The 21,562-nt window shown below is 33.8% G+C and overlaps 1 long non-coding RNA gene across 1 annotated transcript in view; it reads left to right on the forward strand.

Annotated features, from left to right (window-relative positions):
- The window catches only part of LOC103102644 (uncharacterized), a 126,594-nt gene that overhangs the window by 38,550 nt on the left and 66,482 nt on the right, over positions 1-21,562 (forward strand). Inside the window, exon 3 of the long non-coding RNA XR_001628356.2 lies at positions 4,267-4,289. This is a non-coding gene — a long non-coding RNA (uncharacterized LOC103102644). The remainder of the gene's footprint in view (positions 1-4,266; positions 4,290-21,562) is intronic.

The raw sequence follows: 21,562 nt of genomic DNA on the forward strand, positions 1-21,562 counted from the left end.
ATTAAGAGAATGATACCAAATCTATTGGGCATCAACTGATAAAGAGAAGGAAGGAGTCACAATCATGATATCTGATAAAACCAAAGTAAAAATAGGTATAGTCAAAAGAGATACTGATAGTAATTGCATCCTGATAAAATGCAGTATTCCCAATGCGGAAATGTAAATACTCAGTATGTATGCACCAAATGACATAACATTCAAATTTCTAAAGGAGAAAGTAGTTGAGCACAAAGATAAAATATATAGAAAAACTATACTAGAGGGAGACTTGAACCATCATCTATCAGAACTAGATAAATCAAATAAAAATAAATAAGAAAGAGGCAAGAGAAGTGAATGAAATCTTAGAAAAATTAGAGTTAGTAGATATGTGGAGAAAAATGAATAGGGACAAAAAGGAATACACCTTCTTTTGGCAGCACATGGTATATTCATAAAGATTGACCATGTACTAGGGAAAAAAAAAAACATTGCCAACAAGTGCAAAAGAGCAGAAATGATAAATGCAACATTCTCAGATCACAATGCAATGAAAATAATAATTAATAAGGGAGATATATTGGAGAGATATGTGGAGAGATAATTAAAATTAATTGGAAATTGAACAATATGAGTCTTCAAAATCAGTTAGCTAAAGAATAAATCATAGAAACAAATAATAACTTAATTAAAAAAATGACAATAATGAAATATCCTTTCATTATCTATTAAATGCAGCCAAAGCAGTACTCGGGGGAAAATTTATATCCTTGAGTTCACATATTAACAAATTAGGGAGGGCAGAGGTCAATGAATTAGGCATGCATATTAAAAAAAAAACTAGAAAGTGAACAAATTAAAAATCCTCAGATGAAGACTAAATTGGAGATCCTAAAAATCAAAGTAGTAATAAATAAAATTAAAAGCCAAATAACTATTGATTTAATAAATAAGGCTAGAAACTGGTATTTTGAAAATACTAATAAAATAGACAAAGTACTGGGCAATCTAATTAAAAAAGGCAAGAAGAAAACGAAATTGATAGTATCCAAGATGAAAAGGGAGACCTCACCTCTAATGAAGAGGAAATTAAGACAATCATTAAACATTTTTAGGCCCAATTATATGGCATTAAATAAGGCAATCTAAGTGATATGGATGGATATTTACAATTATATAATTTGCCTAGACTAATAGAGGAAGAAATAAACTACCTAAACAACCACCTATCAGAAAAAGAAATTGAACAAGCCAACAAAGAACTCCCTAAGAAAAAATCCCAATGGCCTGATGGATTCACAAGTGAATTTGATCAAACATTTAAAGAATAACTAATCCCAATATTATACAAACTATTTGACAGAATAAGCCAAGAAGGAGTTCTACCAAATCCCTTCTATGACAGAAATATGGTACTGATCCCAAAACCAGGCAGGCCAAAAACAGAGAAAGAAAACTATAGACCAATCTCCTTAATGAACATGGATGTAAAAATCTTAAATATTATATTAGCAAAAAGACTCAAACAATTGATCATGAGGGGTATTCATTATATCCAGGTAAGATTTATACCAGGAATGGAAGGATGGTTCAATATTAGGAAAACCATCCACTTAATTGAACATATTGACAAGGAAACCAACAAAAAATCACATGATTATCTCAATAGATGCAGAAAAAGCCTTCGAAAAAATACATTCATTCCTATTGAAAACACTAGAAAGCATAGAAATAGAACAACCTTTCCAAAAATAATAAACAGTATATATCTAAAATCATCAGCAAATATCATCTGCAATGAGTATAAACTAGAAGCCTTCCCAATAAGATCAGTAGTGAAACAAGGATGTCCATTATCAACTCTATTACTTAACATTATACTAGAATTTAGAGATTAGAGAAGAAGAGATTAGAGAAATAGAGTTGAAATAAAATTGAAGGTATTAAAATAGGCAATGAAGAGACCAAGCTATCACTCTTTGCAGATGATATGATGGTCTACTTAAAGAATCCTAGAGAATCAACTAAAAAGCTTGTCAAAATAATCAACAACTTTAGCAAAGTTGAAGGACACAAAATAAACCCACATAAGTCAGCAGATTTTCTATATATTTCCAACACATCTCAGCAGCAAGAATTAGAAAGAGAAATACCATTTAAAATCACCCTTGACAATGCAAACTACTTAGGATCCTATTTGCCAAGACAAACAGGATCTATATGAACACAACTACAAAATACTTTCCACACAATTAAAACTAGATCTAAACAATTGGAAAAACATCAGTTTCTCATGGGTAGGATGAACTAACATAATGAAAATGATAATCCTATCCCAATTAATTTACTTATTTAGCACCATACCCATTGAACTACTAAAAAATAACTTTTTTTCTGAATTAGAAAAAAAAGAAAAAAAAAACATTAGAAAGTTCATTTGGAAGAACAAAAGATCAAGGATATCCAGGGAAATCATAAAAAAAATGCAAAGGAAGGTGGCCTTGTAGTCCCAGATCTCAAACTATACTATAAAGCAGTGGTCATCATAACTATATGGTACTGGCAAAGTAAGAGAAAGGAGGATCAGTGGAATAGACTTGGCATAAATGACCTCAGCAAGACAGCCTTTGATAAGCCTAAAGATCCCAGCTTTTGGGACCAAAATACACTGTTTGATATAAACTTCTGGGAAAATTGGAAGACAGTGTGGGAGAGATCAGGTTTGGGTTAACATCTCACACCCTACAATAAGATAAACTCAGAATGGGTGAATGCCTTGAATATAAAGAAGGAAACTATAAGCAAATTAGGTGAACACAGAATAGTATACATATCAGATGTTTGGGAAAGCAAAGATTTTAAAACCAAGTAAGACTTAGGGAAAAAAATCACAAAATGTAAAATCAATAATTTTAATCATATCAAATTAAAAAGGTTTTGTACAAACAAAATGAATGCAACCAAAATTAGAAGGGAAGCAACAAATTGGGAAACAATCTTTATAACAAAAACCTCTGACAAAGGTCTAATTAATCAAATTTATAAAGAGCTGAATTAATTGTAGAAAAAAAATCAAGGTATTCTACAATTGATAAATGGGCAAGGGACATGAATAGGCAATTTTCACTTAAAGAAATAAAAACTATTAATAAGCACATGAAGAAGTGTTCTAAATCTCTTAAAATCAGAGAGATGCAAATCAAAACAACTCTGAGGTATCACCTCACACCAGCAGATTGGCTAACATGACAGCAATGGAAATTAATGAATGCTGGAGGGAATGTGTTAAAGTTGGTACATTTATGCATTGCTGGTGGAGTTGTGAATTGATCCCACCATTCTGGAGGGCAATTTGGAATTATGTACAAAGGGTGCTAAAAGACTGTCTGCCCTTTGATTCAGCCATTGCACTGCTGGGTTTGTACCCCAAAGAGATCATAAGGAAAAAGACATGTACAAGAACATTCACATTTGTTCTCTTTGGGCTGGCAAAAAATTGGAAAATGAGGGGATGCCCTTCAATTGGGAAATGGCTGAATAAATTGTGGTATATGTTGGTGATGGAATACTATTGTGCTCAAAGGAATAATAAACCAGAGGAATTCCATGTCAATTGCAATGACCTCCAGGAATTGATGCAATGAAATGAGCAGAACCAGGAGAACATTGTACACAAAGACTGATACACTGTGGTATAATTGAATGCAATGGAGTTTTCCATTAGTGGCAATGCAGTGATCTTGAACAACCCATAGCAATCTATGAGAACGAACACTATCCACATTCAGAGGAAAACTGTGGGAGTAGAAACACAGAAGAAAAACAACTGCTTGGTTACATAGGTTGAGGGGATATGATTGGGGATGTAGACTCTAAATGAACATCCTTGTGCAAATATCAACAACATGGAAATAGGTTCTTATCAAGGATGCATGTAATACCCAGTGGAATTGCGTGTTAGCTACAGGAAGATTGGGGGGGGGAGGGAAAGAATATGATTAATGTAACCAAAGAATAATATTCTTAATTGAATAAAAAATAAAATAAAATTATAAAAAATGCAGGTATTGTGGAGGCTTATAGACTCGTTGGAAATTGAAGAAGCCAAAGCCAACCATTATTTCTAGAGCCACCACCAGTTGTCTTCACTTTAGTCTTACCATTGCACTTCTATGACTCTTGAAGTGAGAAATTGACTGATTACATAGTACAATTTTGCCTCACTTAAATCCAATTTATTAATGAGATAAAAGACATTACATGACTTCATTTTGTCCTCTTCAGGTATGAAGAGGAACAGCCAAGTGGTAAGTAGGATATTATCCCTTGAATTAGATGGAGAAGCTTAAACATTTCACTACCCCCAAATTAAATGTTAATACCTACTTATTCTCCCTACTCAGGTATTAGTTATTATCAATATAACACATTAAAAACCTGACTCTCCAATATTAATTATTTTATTTTACATTACATCGCTTAATTCACTTTACAGGTCTATAAAATTGTATAAGATTCCAAATCCCAAATTTGTACATTTGCAAGAAACCTTCATACCTAAAATTTACTTGCCCCTTACCTTTTTTTCTCAGAATATCTTGTTTGCTTTAATACTCATAATTTGTTAGATGGGTATGTAGTGTAGAGGAGAGTAAATATGGCAACTAAATAAGTATATGGGAAAGTGCAATGGTGATTTCAAATACTTAGGTGACTAGAAGGATGTTGGATTCAAGAAAGAGAAGGATTTGGGAGAAGTTATAATGGATTCAATCTAAACATATTAAGTTCAAGTTGCACACACATTTCAAGGATAACTATTATAATTTATTTTTTTGTTGTTGTTGAGAATGGAAATGTTTGTCTGGGGCTCAGGAGAGATACTTGAGATAGATATATAGATTAGGGACTTATTTTCATAAAGAATATTATTAAACTCCTGTCACCAAATGACAGAATATAATGAGAAAACAGAAGTGGACTCAAGACCTGGATTTAAGGTATACTCAGAGTAAAGAGATGTACAATTATGTCTAATAATATAAAGTTTAAAATGAAGCAATTTAAGGTAGAGAAGCAAATTGTAAACCTGGTACTGAAGCCTTTGAAAATAAAAAGAGGGGAAGAATGTTTTGAAATGATAGGTAAGTTTTATAAGAGTTTTGATTAGTGTATAAATTTAAACTGAGTGAATTTTGGGAGGAGTTGTTTGCTAAATAATCTGACAGTAAACAAATGACAGTGAATCAATCAATCAATCAACATTTCTTAAGTTCCTACTATTGGCCAAGCATTGTACTAAGTATACTAAGTAAGTACAGGGGTAGCAAGGTTCAAGCTGTACTACAGGAAAATAATTTTAATGGCATAATAAAAGATGAATTAGAATGTGGAGAGACTTGATGTAGGCAAACCCTTTAGTTGTACTAAGAACAAAAGAAAAACATGCAAAATTCAGTTCTTCTCTTCATGAAGCATATAATCTAATGGGACATGGGGGAATAAACCACACAAATGAATATATTCAAATAAATTATATTTAGGATGAATTTAAAAATGATAATTAAAAGGGAAACCATTAGTATTAGGAAGGAATGGGAGTAGTTTCCAGTAAAATAAAGAATTTTTGTGACTTAAAGTTAGCCAGGACAATTGGTAGGCAAAGATGAGGAAAAAGAGGTTCTCAAGAAATAAGGAAATGAACAGGAAAATGTCCAGATTCAAGAGATGGAGCATCAGGTCTGAAGAACATCTAGTATACTAGTATGACTGGATCAAAGAGTATACATTAGGGAAAAAGATGTAAGAAGACCATAATTGTGGGAGGGAACAAGATAATGAAGAGCTTTGTGTGCAGAGGATTTTGCATTTGATCTTGAAGAAAGTAGGGAGCCACTGGATTTTATTGAGTAGTTTGGAACTGCACTTTAGGAAAATCATTTTAATGGCTGAATAGAAGATGAATTAGAGTGTGGAGAGACTTGAGGTATACAGATACTTCAGCTGGCTATTTCAATAGTCATTGAAGTGGTGAGGGCTTACACTATAGTGGTGGCAATGTCAGAAGGGCAAAAGGGGCATAATCAAGAGATGCAGCAAAGGCAAAATACACAGGCCTTGCCAATAAATTGAACCTGGGCAGAGGGTACAGATAGTGAGGGGTCTAGGATCATCCCAAGGCTCTGAGCAAGAGGGGCTGGAATATTGTTCTTTCTAATATAATTTAAGGAAGGTGGAGGGGGAGATTTAGGGAGAAAGGTAAATAGTTATGATTTGGGAATGTTTAGTTTAATATGTCAACTAGATATCCAGTTTAAGATGTCTGAATGGTAGTTGGAGGTGAGATTGAAAATCAGCAAAGAAGTTGGGGCATAATAAGCAGATTTTTCGAATCATCAGTAAATAGTAACTAAATCCGAGGTTGCTTACAAGATCACCAAGTAGGATAGAAAAATAATAAAATAAGCGGACTCAGGACAGAACTGTGAGGGACACTTACTTCACTTCTGGCAGCTAAGATGGTGGAGAAAAAAAACTGCTTCCACCCATCTACAAAAATCAGCATGGAAAACAACTTTAAAAAATGAAGAAAAGAAGGAACAAACCAGGTAAAGGAGGGAACAGCTCACCCAATGTAGCACGGATGTTATGATATTTAAAAATGGAATGAGAAAAGGAACCCATTGGGAAAATAAAAGAGATGGAAGGGGAAAATAATCTTACTTCAGTAGTGGAGGAGAAGATGGCAAGGTTGGTGGGTAAAGCATGAACCTTACTCCCACCGGAATTAGTCCAAAGCAGGAATAATTTACACACCCAGTTGGTTATAGAAACTTATCTTATTTGACAAGGAACTAGCAGGGAGTGAGGAATGAGCAAATGGTGGGAGATGGAGGAGAGGGAAACTGATGTAAGGGAGTCAGTAGTCAGAAACAAAATGTCTGTGAATAGTGAAAGCCTGAAAACCTGAAAGGACAGACAGACAGACAGACAGACATAGAGACAAACACAAAGAGGGACTCAGAGAGACAAACACAGAGACAGAGTGACAAGGCCAAAGAGAAACAGAGAGGGACACAGAGAGATACACACACAGAGAAAAGAGAGAAAGAGAGAAAGTGAGAGAGAGAGAGAGAGAGAGAGAGAGAGAGAGAGAGAGAGAGAGAGAGAGAAAGGATAAATATGGAGAAAAGAGGAGAAACAGAAAGATAGTGATCATAATTCTGAATATAAATGAGATAAACTCTCAAAGAAACAGAAGAGGATAACAGAGTGGATTAAAAAACAGAATCTTACAATATGCTCTTTATAAAAAACACATGAAAAGTAGAGAGACACACACAGAGGTAAAAGGCTGAAGAATTTATAATAGTCTAGCTAAAGTAAAAAAAAAACAGGAATAGCATTTATGAATTCACACAAGGCAAAAGTAAAAATTGATCTAATTAAAAGAAGAAAAAAGGAAATTTCATCTTCAAAAAGGTATCATAGACAACAAACAAAACAAGATCAACATTAAACATATATTCACCAAATGACAAAGTATTAAAATTCCTAAAGGAAAACATATATGTGTTATGCAAGGAAATTGTTTATTATAATTAGTTATTGATTAGTTATCTATTCTAATTAGAAGCAGAGATGCAGACCAGAGATAGAATTGTAATTGAATTCCATTTTCTATAAGAGAGAGAACAACCACAGAATGTTTGCTGCCCTCTCTTTAAGAAGAAAACTTGGAAATAGGACAGAAAACTTTTTAAGAAACCAGCAGAAAGAATATTTGCATGCTTGGAAGGCAGTTACAGAACCCTGCGCCTGTCTCTGGAATTCCCTCTCTGGAGCAGGTAGCTAGAAAATTTTCTCTGGGACTATCTGTTAGTGATTTCTGTGAGAATTAACTTTGAGAAATTGGCAGAACATCTGTTAAATTGAAGACAATTGTTGGAATGTAGATCTTTCTCCCAGAGAGAGATAAGCTGCCAGGAGGGGGCTCTGTTTGCTTTCACTGGAACAGTGTGAGTGTCTTAACTCCCTGCTGGGAGGGAGACAGGCTATTGATCTCTAACTCTGGCAGTTAGAAAGGGAGTTGGTTAATTTTCATAGATACTTTAGAGAGGTTAATATAAACAGAAAGTTTTATATTAGAATAAGTTTAGTTAGATAGAAATAAGGTTTAGATAGTTGAGAATAGTTTAAGGAGGTTCACCTTGGTGAACAAGAAGCAAATCCATGAGGATTTAGATTGGGGTGTTGTATTTAGAAATCTTAGATTTAGGATAACAGTTTTCCTATTTTATTCATACCTCCTTTATCCTGTCTCTGCCTCTCCTCATTGTTAATAATAAAGAAGTGTTGGATTAAGCTGTGTCCAGCCAGTTCATCCACAGGCTTCAATGCAGACACCCTGACAGCATTTACCTATATTTACCACCTGAGTAGTGTCAATCAGTTATCAATATCCAATCCCCAAACAAGAACAATACTGCCCAGAACAAAATAGATGGTAAAATTATACTATTTGGGAAATTCATCCTTCCCTTCTCATAACTAGATAAATCTAACCCCCCAATAAGAAAGAATAAAAAAAAAGTTAAGGAGCTAAATAAAACTAGGTAAGTTTGATATGTTAGACCTCTGGAGAAAACCGAATAGGAATTCAAAGCAATATACTTTTTCTCAGAAGTACATGGCACTTTCACAAAAATTAACCAAATAAAGGGGCACAAAAATATTACAAACAAATGTAGAAAAGTAGAAATATTAAATGTATCTTCTGAGAACATAATTCAAAAAAATTACATTCAACACAGAGGTAGAAGGAAAATTAAAAATAATTGGAAGCTAAATAATTTTATTCTAAGAAGAATGAGTCTTGTTTTAGAGAGCTAAGATGACAACATAGTACCAGAAGCCTTTTGTATCTCCTTCCAACCAATCATTACAAAGCTTCTCCAAAGGAAATAAATCAAAATCAGACAAATAAAAGTGCTCTCCCACTGGATGCAGCCTTAAAGGTAGACAGTATTTAGGTATTCTCATGCTATAAGGGGCCAAAACTACACTTATTGAAGAGCAAGCTGATCATCCCTCCCCTACACCACCTACCATTCCAGAGTCAAAATGAGGGCCTAGGCAATCTCTAAATTCTTGGGGATTGACTGAGGGCACCCTAGACTTAATCCTGAAGACAGTGTAAGGCCTTGGCAGTGAGACTTGAGACATGAGGTTGAAGAGTGTGAAGGCTGGGCAGCAGATCTCAGAGCTTCAGAAGAGGAGAGACTGGCAGCAACCATGGCAGCAGGGACTGGAAAAAAGTACATTGTACACAGACAGTGATATATTGTGGCAAAACAGAATGTAATAGACAATTCTACTAGCAGTAATGTGATGATTCAAGACAATTCAGGGGAACTTATGAGAAAAAATGCTATCCACATGCAGAGAAAGAATTGTGGGAGCAGAAATGCAGAACATATGATCAATTACATAGTCCAATAGGGATATGATTAGGGGTTTGATGTTAAAAGATCATTCTATTACAAATATGAATAATATGGAAATTTTCCTCCTAAAACATTGGCTCCTCCTAAAGTGGAGTTAATATAAAAATCCTAAATTTATTTTTTAAATTCATTTATTTAATTAGTTAATTTAGAATATTTTCCATGGTTACATGTATTACTGTTCAAAAATATTTTCATAGTATTACTATTTGCAATAGAGTGATCATTTAAAGTCAACATCCCCAGTAATATCTCCATCGAACCATGTGATCAAACAAATGTTTTTCTTCAGCATTTCTACTCCTATAGTTCTTTCTCTGGTTGTGGATAACATCCTTTCTCACGAGTCTTTCAGAATTGTCCGGGATCATTGCATTTCTGATAGTGGAGAAGTCCATTATGTTTTATTGCTCCATAGAATATCAGTCTCTATGTACAATGTTCTCCTGGTTCTGCTCCATTCGCTCTGCATCAATTCCTGGAGTTATTCAGTTCACATGAAATTCCTCTAGTTCAATATTCTTTTCAGCACAATAGTGTTCCATCACCATCAGACACCACAATTTTTTCAGCCATTTCCCAATTGATAGATACCCCCTCATTTTACAATTTTTTTCCATCACAAATAAGTATGGCTATAAATATTTTTGTACACATATTTTTCCTTATTATCTCTTTGGGCAATAAACCCAGCAGTGATAGGGCTGGATCAAAGGGCGGGCCATCTTTTAAAGCCCTTTGGATATAGTTCAAATTGTCTTTCAGAACTCTTGAATCAATTCACAACTCAACCAGAAATTCATTAATGTCCCAGTTTTGCCACATCCCCTCCAACATTTATTACTTCCCTTTGCTATCATATTGACCAATCTTCTAGGTGTGAGGTTGTACCTCAGATTTGTTTTAATTTGTATTTATTGAACCAGGAGGGATTTAGAATACCTTTTCATGTACTTATTGATAGTTTTTATTTCTTTTTCTGAAAACTGCCTATTCATGTTCCTTGGCCATTTATAAATTGGGGAATGGCTTGATATTCTGAACAACTGATTTATCTCCTTATAAATTTAAGAAATTAGACCTTTGTCAGAGGTTAAAAATCCTGAATTTAACTTTGAAATTATACCAGCTTTGTTTATGACTCAGAATAACATAAAACTAGAAGATTAAATATCTAGAAGATAGACAGATAGATATGGTATGCAATTAAAGTAACTTCAACAACTTATTTTTTAGTTATTAATGGCAAAAAATAGAATATAAGTTATGGAAAGAATATGCACATTGATTATAAAAAATAATTACTACTACACTTCTGGGGTTGGAGGCATGATGGAGGAGTAACTATAGTGACAGCCCTGTTTCACCATGGAAATCCTCTCCAATCAGGATTAAAATATCACTATGAAACAAATACAGAAGTGAAAGAACCAACAAGGAGAGTGAATCAACCTCAGGAAAAAAAACACAAAAAAAACAAAAGGTAAGAAGAGACTATCTGGGGAACTGAGATGAGAGGGGAGCAGAGCTAGCAGGAGACTAGAGCAGGAAGTTAAGATCAAACCAAGGGCAAACCACAACCTCCCTCCCCGAATGCCCAACTCACATCTGCTGTCACAGGTTCTATACATAAGCTCGAGCTAATAGTCAGATCCTGAGATCCTGTATGGGCAAATAGTCATCCAAGCCAAAACACAAGCCTTGGAATTTTAAATCTGTGGAGAAGTCTGGAGTCTTGGCCCAGGCCATACCAAAAACAGAGAACGAAAATTACAGACCAATCTCCTTAATGAATATAAATGCAAAAATGCTAAAAAGTTTTCAAAGTTTCAGGGTACAAGATATACTCACATAAATCATCAATATTTCTAGATATTTCCAACAAAACCCAGTAGCAGAAGTTAGAAAGAGAAACTTCATTTAAAATTACTCTCAACAGTAGAAACACATAAGAAAAACAACTGCTTGACTACATGGTTCACTGGGGATATGATTGGGGATATAAACTCTAAGCAATCACCGTAGTGCAAATATTAATAATATGGAAATAGATTTTGAACAATGACACATGTAAAACCCAGTGGGATCGATCATTGGCTATGGGAGGGGAGTGGTAAGAGGAGAGGGAAAGAACATGACTCATCTGACCATGGAAAAATATTCCAAATTAATTAATTAAATAAATATACTTTAAAAATACTGAATAAATAAAATAAAATCACTCTAGACAATATAAAATATTTAAGAATCTATCTTCCAAGACAAAAATAGGCATTATATGAACACAACTACAAAATAAATTTCCCACAATTAAAACTAGATTTAAATAACTGAAGGAACATTAATTGTTCCTGTGTAGGATAAGCTAATATAATAAAAAAGACAATCTTACCCAACTTAATCTGCCTATTCAATGCCATGCCGGTCAATCTATCAAAAACATTTTTATAGAAATAGAAAAAATATAATAAAGTTTATCTGGAAGAATAAAAGGTCAAGAATATCAAAGGAAATATGAAAAAATGTGAAGGATGGGGGCTGAGCAGTACCAGATCTTACTTAAACTGTACTAAAAAGCAGTGGTATTCAAAACAATATGGTACTGGCTAAAAGAAATAAGGGAAGATCAGTGGAATAGATTTGGGGTAAATGACCTCAGCAAGATAGTGTACAATAAACCCAAAGATCCCAGCTTTTGGCACAAAAACCCACTCTGACCAAAACTGCTGTGAAAATTCCTAAACAGTATTGGAAAAATTAGGTTTAGATCAAAAGAATGAAATAAAAAATGAATTAAGTAAAAATAGGATAGTATGCCTTTCAGATCTGTGGGAAAAAGGAATTTAAGACCAAGTAAGAAATAGAAAAAAGTGCAAAAAGTAAAACGAATGAATTTGATTATATCAAATTAAAAAAAAAGTTTTGTACAAATAAAACCAATGCAACCAAATTTAGAAGGAAAGCAACAACCTGAGAGAATATTTTTATAACAAAACTCTCTGACAAAGGTTTAATTTCCCAAATACATAAGGAACTAAGTGACATTTATAAAAGATCAAGCTATTCCAATGTTGACAAATGGCCAAGGACATGAAGAGGCAGTTTTCTCATGATGAAATCAAAACAATCAATAAACACATGAAAAAGTGTTCTAAATCCCTCCTGATTAGAGGAATGCAAATTAAAATAATTCTGAGGTATCATCTTACACCTAGCATCTTGGCCAATATGGCAGCAAAGGAAAACAATAAATGTCGGAAGGCACGTGGCAAAATTGGAACACTAATACACTGCTAGTAGAGTTGTGAATTGGTCCAACCATTCTGGACGGCAATTTGGAACTATGCCCAAAAAGTTTTAAAAGAATGCCTATCCTTTGACTCAGCCATACTGATGTTGGGTTTGTATCTCAGAGATAATAAGGAAAATTACTTGTACAAAAATACTTATAGCCACACTCTTTGTGATGGCAAAAAAAAATTGTAAAATCAGGGGGTGTCTATTGATTGGGGAATGGCTGAACAAATTGTGGTATTACTAAAGAAGTTTAACTGATAAATTAGTTATCAAAACAATATGTAAAAATTTTACAGCTCATTACTCAGCAAATAATTAACTTATTTGCCATGTAGAGATATGGCATCCAAGTTCAACAAAATTTTAAATGGCATCCACCATGCCACATTGAAGACATGAAGACCTGATTTCAAAACTGCTCAGATATTTAGTACCAGCAAATCTCTAGTCAACTCAACTTTTTGCAACTTTGGTTTTTCATTTGTAAAATGGAGATAATAATATCATATCATGTGCAATTGTTTCAAAATTGAAATCAAATTATCTATGTAAAATAATTTGAAAGCTTTTAAATAATCTAAAAATGTTAACTATAAATTCTAGGCTTTATAACAGCTCGTGGTTTATAATAAATGATTGAGAATTCTTGTTAATTGATTGATGAGTTTTTAAAGTTATATATATATAAATAATGTGAATGGCAGGTTATGAGCACAAATGTAGATGAAATTTGTCTACAAATCAATATATAGATACATTGAAGATTGTATTTGTTTTAGATTAGATTTTAAATGGCATATTATGGATACTATTAATTTTGGAAGATCACAGAAATAGTCCGATTAAAAAAATATTTGGAACTGAGAGGGACATTTTCAATCATCTTTTGGATTAAAATATAATGCCTGTCCTGAAATATTCACTGTATAGATTTTACATGAGGATAGCTTGAAAAATGTCAGTAAATAATATCAAATAAGGTGTGTTGTTCAAGATCACAAAACTAATAAAGAAAAAAAAAAGCTAAGATGAGTATATAGGTCTCTTTTGTGATTCTTACTTTATTGTTTTCCCTTATACAGTGAGATTTCTATTAGGCTCTATTTTGCTGATCACTTTTTTCTTGATTTTTGCATTTTTCAACAGTTAGATTCTTCCCACTGTTGACTCAGTTTATATGAGAAGATAGAAGCAATATGAAAGATTGGAATGATAGTGAGGGTGGCAACGTGGAGAGGAGAGGTTTGATCTATGAGGGTCTTCAAAATTTAGTGAAAAATTAAGTTTAAATTCATTAATTTGCCATCTGCTTGATTGTCATCCCAGTTAGTTCATGCATAGCTAATTAAAATTAAGTGGAGAGTTTTGCAATTGTTTAGTAGATATGTGACCATTCAAAGAATTGATCTGTGTAATTAAAGGAAAAGTGGATATTTTTAGAGAAATTATTTCTCACAAACTGTTCAATTGAATTGCAGTATCTCAACATATATAAACTGCCTCGGTAGTTGCTTTATTTGTCTACCTTCCCTTTTCTAGCTCTAAGCAATTTGTTATTGCTAGCATTGGCCAGACTAGAGTCTTCCAATGCAGTTGCTGAATGAGTATAGGTATAGGTAATCATGTCCTCAGTACCTCAGAAAGGTACTTTTCATCACTCAAGAAGGGAACTTTCTTTCTATTACCCAAGAAAGGTATTCTCTATTTCTCCACATATCTGCTATCATTAATTCCAAGATTTGTAAAGGTGTAGCACAAGGAAATTCCACTTAGAGTCATAAGACCTGGCTCTTCTTATTATTAGATCTCATGAACTTCTTTGTGTCTCATGTTCCTCAGCTATAACATGAGGGAGTTGAATTAGATTATTTATAAGTTTTCACTCACATATAACATGAATATTTTTCTGAAACTGTGGTACCTCAGGTCAACACTGAGCCACTTATTGGAATTATGTGTAGATAGTTGCTCATATCATCTGTAGATATATATGTATAGTCTTAGTTTTCATAACTTAATAGGATAAAGTAACTAGCTTCAGCTGTAGACTATGTGACTTTGTGGATAGCCAATAATCGTTACTTCATATTTTACCTTAGAAATAACTATATATATATATATATATATATATATATATATATATATATATATATATATATACACAAAAATATATATATGTATATACAAAAATATCTATCTGTATAGGTATATCTATGTATAATTGAGATTAAATTAAGTTGAGGTTAATATGGTTTTATTTACTACATACTTTTCTGGTATATGTGAAAAAAGTTTTCTTTCTTTCCTTTTTTCTTCCTTTTTTCTGTAATAATATTGAGAAAAATGTTGAAGGAAATATATCAGACCTGTACCTTCATTGGGAATCTTCTTTTCTACTACTATTTTGTGTATATAAAGTATTGAAGAAAAACAAGTTAAAAATGAAAAGGATGGGAAACATTAAAAAGAGGCTATCAAACTTAGAAGGAATAGTAGAAATAATTCAGTTTTACCTATCTGCAAAATAATATCCTTTATTAAATTCCCATTAATTTGTTATCTAGACACTGCTTAAATACCTCTGGTAATAGAAACCCATTCCTACTTTTGCACATGTTCTTTATACTCACTCTTACCCCCATTGTTCTCAGTTTTCTCCTCAAGATTCAATCAGAACAAACATCATCTATCTTCCACATGACTAGTCTTCAAATACTTAAGGATGTATCCTACCCAATCACAATTCACCATTTCCCAACTTCAATTCATAAGATCCTAGGTTTATCACTGATTCAGTCCATCTTATTTTGAAAATGAAGAAATTGAGGATAAAAGAGGCAAAATTACTTGACCAAGGTTATGTACATAACAAATTTCCAAGCTGGGATAAAATACAAGCTCTCTGAAATCACTTCCCATATTTTTTCCATTGTATCAGACTCATTTAATCAATATTTATTAAAAACCTTTACACCAGGCATTGTGCTAAATTCTGGGGTTATAAAAGCATGCTATGTTCTAACATCCTGATGTTTTTATCCCATTTTTGATGATATACTATTTGTAAAACTAAATTAGATTTGTTCCCCTGTATTTTGTTTTGTTGGTCTCCATATCTATCTTTAAGGAGGTAGTTTGGTAGTTCCCATTTCTCTTCCTCTTCTTCTGTAAACTCTAACAATGCTATTAACATTTGTTTACATAGAATATAAATAATAGGCATCTGCTGGGACGAAAATACATTGATATGTTTTCAAACTTTATGAGTTTTTCCCTTATATTTGATCTTCATAATGGGAGCATTCTGCTATGATCCAATTAATCCTAAACACGATACCAGGCCTGTAGACTGTTTGGTTTTAATTTACTGGGTTATAACCAGTGTTATTTTCTTCTTCTTTTCTATGATTGTGCACCTATAAATTATTTGGTAGCAATTACCTTTTAAAATGCAACCAACTGCTTTCCAGTTGCATTTTGAATTTAGAAAAGTATTTTAGCTCTCATGTTTCTGAGAACAGATGTGGCTTCTTTCTACCATATACATATTTTCAGGCACTGGACTTTCAAATAGTCAGAATAAAAATATATTGAAATAGTATAATTTGAGTTGTTATGAGAAACCCCTCAGCCAATTAAAAAAACCCTCTACCCTCAGGCTTAACTATTAATATTAAATATTAATTTTGTAAGATCATTCAAAATTTTTAATTGTTTAACAATATCTAAATTTTCGTGGAATTGACAACCTTAAGATTTAACTATATTTGGGAAATAATTTCAAGGAGAAAATATAATTATATTGACCAATGTCTACATACATGTCAAAGAACTGGTCACATGAAATTGAACCCCAGGACTCCATTTCCCAGAATCCCACTTTCATCCTCACATTATGTCCTTACATTTTGGAGATTAAGTTTCTGCAACCTCACCTCTTGCTCTCTTCTCCTGCTAACTTGGTCAGGAATGCTTCTCTTTATTCAGGCTTTTTTTTTATTCTTTCTATTTCCTCTACTTCAAGAGATTATTAATACATATTATAAAATATAGTACTTGAAGTTATTGGATATTAATTTTAATCTTACACTTGTGGAAAGGAAAACTAAAGCAAGTTCTGGACTTTCTGCCACTGAGTTGGAACAAACAGCAGGTGGAATGTTAGAGAGAAGATATTGACAAGACTGATAGTTGGTGGGGGAAGGGGAAACTGGGAGAGGCAGTTGGTCTTGTGACTAGCACTTCCTTCTTGGCCCTGGAACTGGTAGGAGGTCTCTCTCCCAGTTTCTGGACAGAAGTGCCTCTATTTCCCTGATTTTCCCAACTATATCCTCTCCCTGGATTCCTGTGATCATGCCATCAACAAAAGAACTTATGGGAAGCAATTTGAACTGTAAGACCTGTCTTTAGGGGTGTCAGCCTGAAGATCCAGGACCAACCAGCTCTGAAGGTCAGAACTTTTCTTCCTCTTGCTGTCTAATACTAAAACTTTTGAAATTAAGAAAGTTAGCATAGATATAGCATATACAGGAATAAGAGAAACCCTCTACCAGCCTGTGAGGCCTGGCATCATCTCAAAAGCTGAGAGAAACTAAAAAACCTCATCTAGGGAAATCCCTCTTCTCTCCAATCCAAATTTGTTATTAAATTTTATCTTTATTTAAGTAAACTCAACCAGATAAGAGGACGATCTTGTCAGGGGAAATATGGGGACCTGAACCTCAGGACACCATTTAACTAGAAACCATCCTTATTGGACACCTGCTGGGTGACTTTGGTCTGGGGGGGAGGCTTATCCCTCAGAAGGGCTCATGCTTATCTGCTCTGGGGTATCTGCAACATCATCCTAAAGAGAATATATCCCCTCAGGCTATAAGTGGCCCATTTCTCAGGAACAACATTTTTCAAAAATAACCTCTCAGCAGGGAGCATCTTTTTCCTGTTACTTCACCAGGAGCCATATTCCCTCTTTTCCTTCAACTCCTCCATTCCCCATTATAAAAACTGTCATATCCCGTGTTCTACAATCCAACCCATTTTCTCAATAAATATTACACATTTCTTGTGAACCATGAAAGGGACAAAATCCTTGAAGTTTTTTTTAAGCCTTTGAATAAAGGATAGAGAGAAAATAAATTTTGATCCTGCTGATAAGCTGCTCATAATCATGCTCTTTTGTTTGTTTGTTTTTCATAGCCAGAACCTTAAGATAGGTCTATTTTTAGATCTAATAAAAAAGGATGCTAAGTACCTATAAAGGTTAAATTAATCACTAAAAGGTCAAGCAACTTTCAAAAGGCAAGCTTAACAAAAGAGGTGTGAGGTAATCAGAGGATTTTATCTAACCAGAGAAGGTGAGAACAAAAGAAGATGAGAACTAAGAATGGGCAGTCATGGGAAAAAGTGTCTACTGTGATTGGTAGATGTGAAAATATAGGGGAGGTTACACAAGAGAAAATTTCTTTAAAAGGAAGGGGAGTTTGAAATTTAGTAGTTGGAGTTAGTTGGAGTTCGGAGTAGTTGGATTTCAGAGTAGTTGGAGTTCAGAGTTGAGTGAGGATTGGAGCTTGCTTGGAGATGATCTTGTGGGCAAGAAACCTTAAAGAGTCTGGAGGTAAATTTTAAACCTTTTCAGACCCCACTGCTTTATTGATGTTAATTGTTTCAGTTTGTTCCCCTCCAAAAGTGAAGAAATCTCTATAATTCATCTATCAGAATTAGAGAAAATGACACTTTGATTGTTCACATCCTGTGACATACATTTGCAGATTGTTTTAAGATTTAATATTTTTAAGTTCACATATTAATCTAATATAATATCTTCTGTTACACTATGTCATTTTCAGCTACTGTGTTTTGTCCATTAGCTATATGTGCTGTTACATTGTCTTTATTTGTTCCTCCCCCTATGATTGGACTGGAGAAAATAAGCCAATAGTTAACTTGCACAAATCCTTTTCCATGGCAAAACGATAGGTCCTTATGGATGCTGGTTTTGTCACCAGATACATTGAGGTCACATGTTGCCTAAATGGTCTTTGTCCCTTTTTACCTTTTTAAATTTTCACATAGATGATAATGGATGGACTCCATCAAACTGGTTACAACCTGTGTACAACCTTTGGAGAATTTAATGACTTAAGAATTTAAATTTATTTTAAGGGGTATTCAGAAGTGATTTTCAGATGTCTAGTAGCACCACTACCTCTGACTGATCATTTGTCTACCTTTGAATTGTTTGTAACAAGAGGTAAGGATCTATTTAGCAGTTGAAGTGAAGTGCAAAGGCACTATTGTATTCCCCACCTTTGCATTTATAAAAATGTTATGGATGAGACATCTGAAGTGATTTTCACTATTGTATACCTTGCCTCCACATTGCAATGGATGGGACATATAAAGACCCACCTTTTATGCTGTCTTATACCAGAGGAGATATGTTTCCAAAGGGGCTTTTCTGGGTTGAATTATTATCTCATCTGGGAGGTGGGAAGGATTTTTTCCACGGGGCTTTGTAACCCCTAGATGGGTTTTTATATTTGTAACTCTTCAGCTTGCTCTACCCTTCCACCAGAATGATCTAGATCCTTGGTGACATTTTTGACCCAAAAGATTTTCATCATTAGTACAGAGGTTTATTTTTTCTGGGCTCTCCTGCCACATTTTCAAAAGATGGCAGTAATAGACTTTGTTAGAAATGTCTTTGCTAAGTTTGAAAAATTAGCTAGATTTGTAGAACCTGTGATAAGTATCCTTAAGCTTCATAGTTTTGTTTTTTTAATGTCCCATAAGAAGTAGCTATAGAATCATGTGAATTATAATGATAGCAGGTTTGTTTGCTATTGTCATTAAATGAGCTATTATGATTTTGGGGATTTTGTTACTTCTTTGAATGTGCATTACCTTCTGTACTTCTGTTTTAAAAATCTGTTACTTGGTGAAAATTATGTGCTATCACACTGTGGAAACAGATCTCATTTTGGGGTGAGAAACCTTTGTATCATGCTTCTCCTTGGCTAACACAGTGTGTTACTGATTGTGAACTACATATTTTTTATTTTATTATTGTTTTCCCTTGTATGAGCAATATAGTATTTGAGTTTTCTTTTTTCTCTTTTTTTCCTCCAAGTGTATGTTACCAGTATTAATATTTTTTGATTTTGTAGTATGGCAGATTGAAAATGTCCTTTAGCCCTATTGTCAATGCATACCCAAAAGCTTTAGACTATGGAAACTTGCCATTGATTATTTAATGTTATGGGACTTTTATTAATGATTGTGTCTGACTGATTATAGGTGAAAGGATCACAAAAGAGCCACTGCACAGTGCCAAGTAGCACAAAGTTAATTTGCACAGTGACAATGAGCAAAAGATCAAAGAGACCAACCAATCCCAGTGGGATTGATTAGCTTCTGTGCCAAGGTAGGGGGTATGAACTTACTTTGGGGTTTGAGGAAGTGGCTTTTTGCAAAGTCAGATGCCCCTAATGCCAGATGCACACACTTCTATCAAGTATCTCAGTTTGGCTGTCATTCTGGCTCCCCTATCCCTGAGAACAAAGGTAAAATATGGCCAGGAAATGCTATTTCCCATTTGCTTCAAAATCTTGTGCCTTTTCTTTCTTTTATAGTGTGGCAATTTTCTGTAATCCTGGCTAGTGATTGAATAAGTGTGTAATTTCTACTACAGGCTTGAGGGACATAAATCACTTTAATTGGGTCCCAATTTAAGGACCTGTTAGAAATTTATTTTTCCTTACTTAGAATTTTTACACATGAGACTTTGGCATTTTATATTTCATCCAGAAGCTACTTTTTCTCTTTTCTTTTGTTTTTTTTTATGTTTTTGATTTTCTTTTGACAATTCATTCTTACACCTCATGACTCAGCCATGTATCCCTGGGTGATCTGTGTGTTTGTCAATACCAGCCTCAGGCGGGATTACATTATTATCCCAGAATGCAAAGTTTAAATTCTTTTGAGAGTAATTTTAGGATAACAGACTTACTAACTCCCCAAATCAAGAAAGTGAACTGTTTAGAGAAGGTGTTATGAAAATGCCTGCAGAAACCACATATTGCACCAAAAGATCCAGAATGAACTTTGGTATTTCATGATTTGAATTGTGGAGGGGTTGAACACATTTATTCTGAATGTACATTTTTATGTCAAAGGGGTCTGAACTCAATTTTTTTTGGTTAATGCACCTAATACTAGTTTTATTCTTTTTCTCTTTTATTTCCTTCTTATCCCCAAATTATTGTAATTTTCTCTTAAAAACTGCAATATTGTAAATCTTTACAGTTTAAGTGTAAGTTTAAGTTGTTTAAGTGTACTGATTCCAGAGGACACTAGTCATGTAAATCTAGGAGATTTTTACATACCTGTTTTCCATTGGAATTTTGTACCCCAGGACTCCATTTCCCAGAATCTCAGTTTCATCCTCATATTATATCCTTACATTTTGGAGATAAAGTTTCTGTAATCCCATCTCTCACTCTCTTCTTCCACTAACCTGGTCAGGAATACTTCTTTTTACTCAGGCTTTTATTTTATTCTTTCTATTTCCTCTATTTGAAGTGATTATTGATACATCTTATAAAATATAATACTTGGAGTTATTGGGTACTAATTTAATCTTATAATCTGCATAATGTGGACATTCTGTAACTGAAAAGATGCTTCATTGATTGGCTTAAGTTGAGAAATCAGAACTGAGGATGCATTCAGAGGGCATTATTTAGCCTAGTCCCCTTCATTTGATTTTGATTTCCTTC

The sequence above is a fragment of the Monodelphis domestica genome, chromosome 1 (genome assembly GCF_027887165.1).
Source record: "Monodelphis domestica isolate mMonDom1 chromosome 1, mMonDom1.pri, whole genome shotgun sequence".
Taxonomy (NCBI): Eukaryota; Metazoa; Chordata; class Mammalia; order Didelphimorphia; family Didelphidae; genus Monodelphis; species Monodelphis domestica.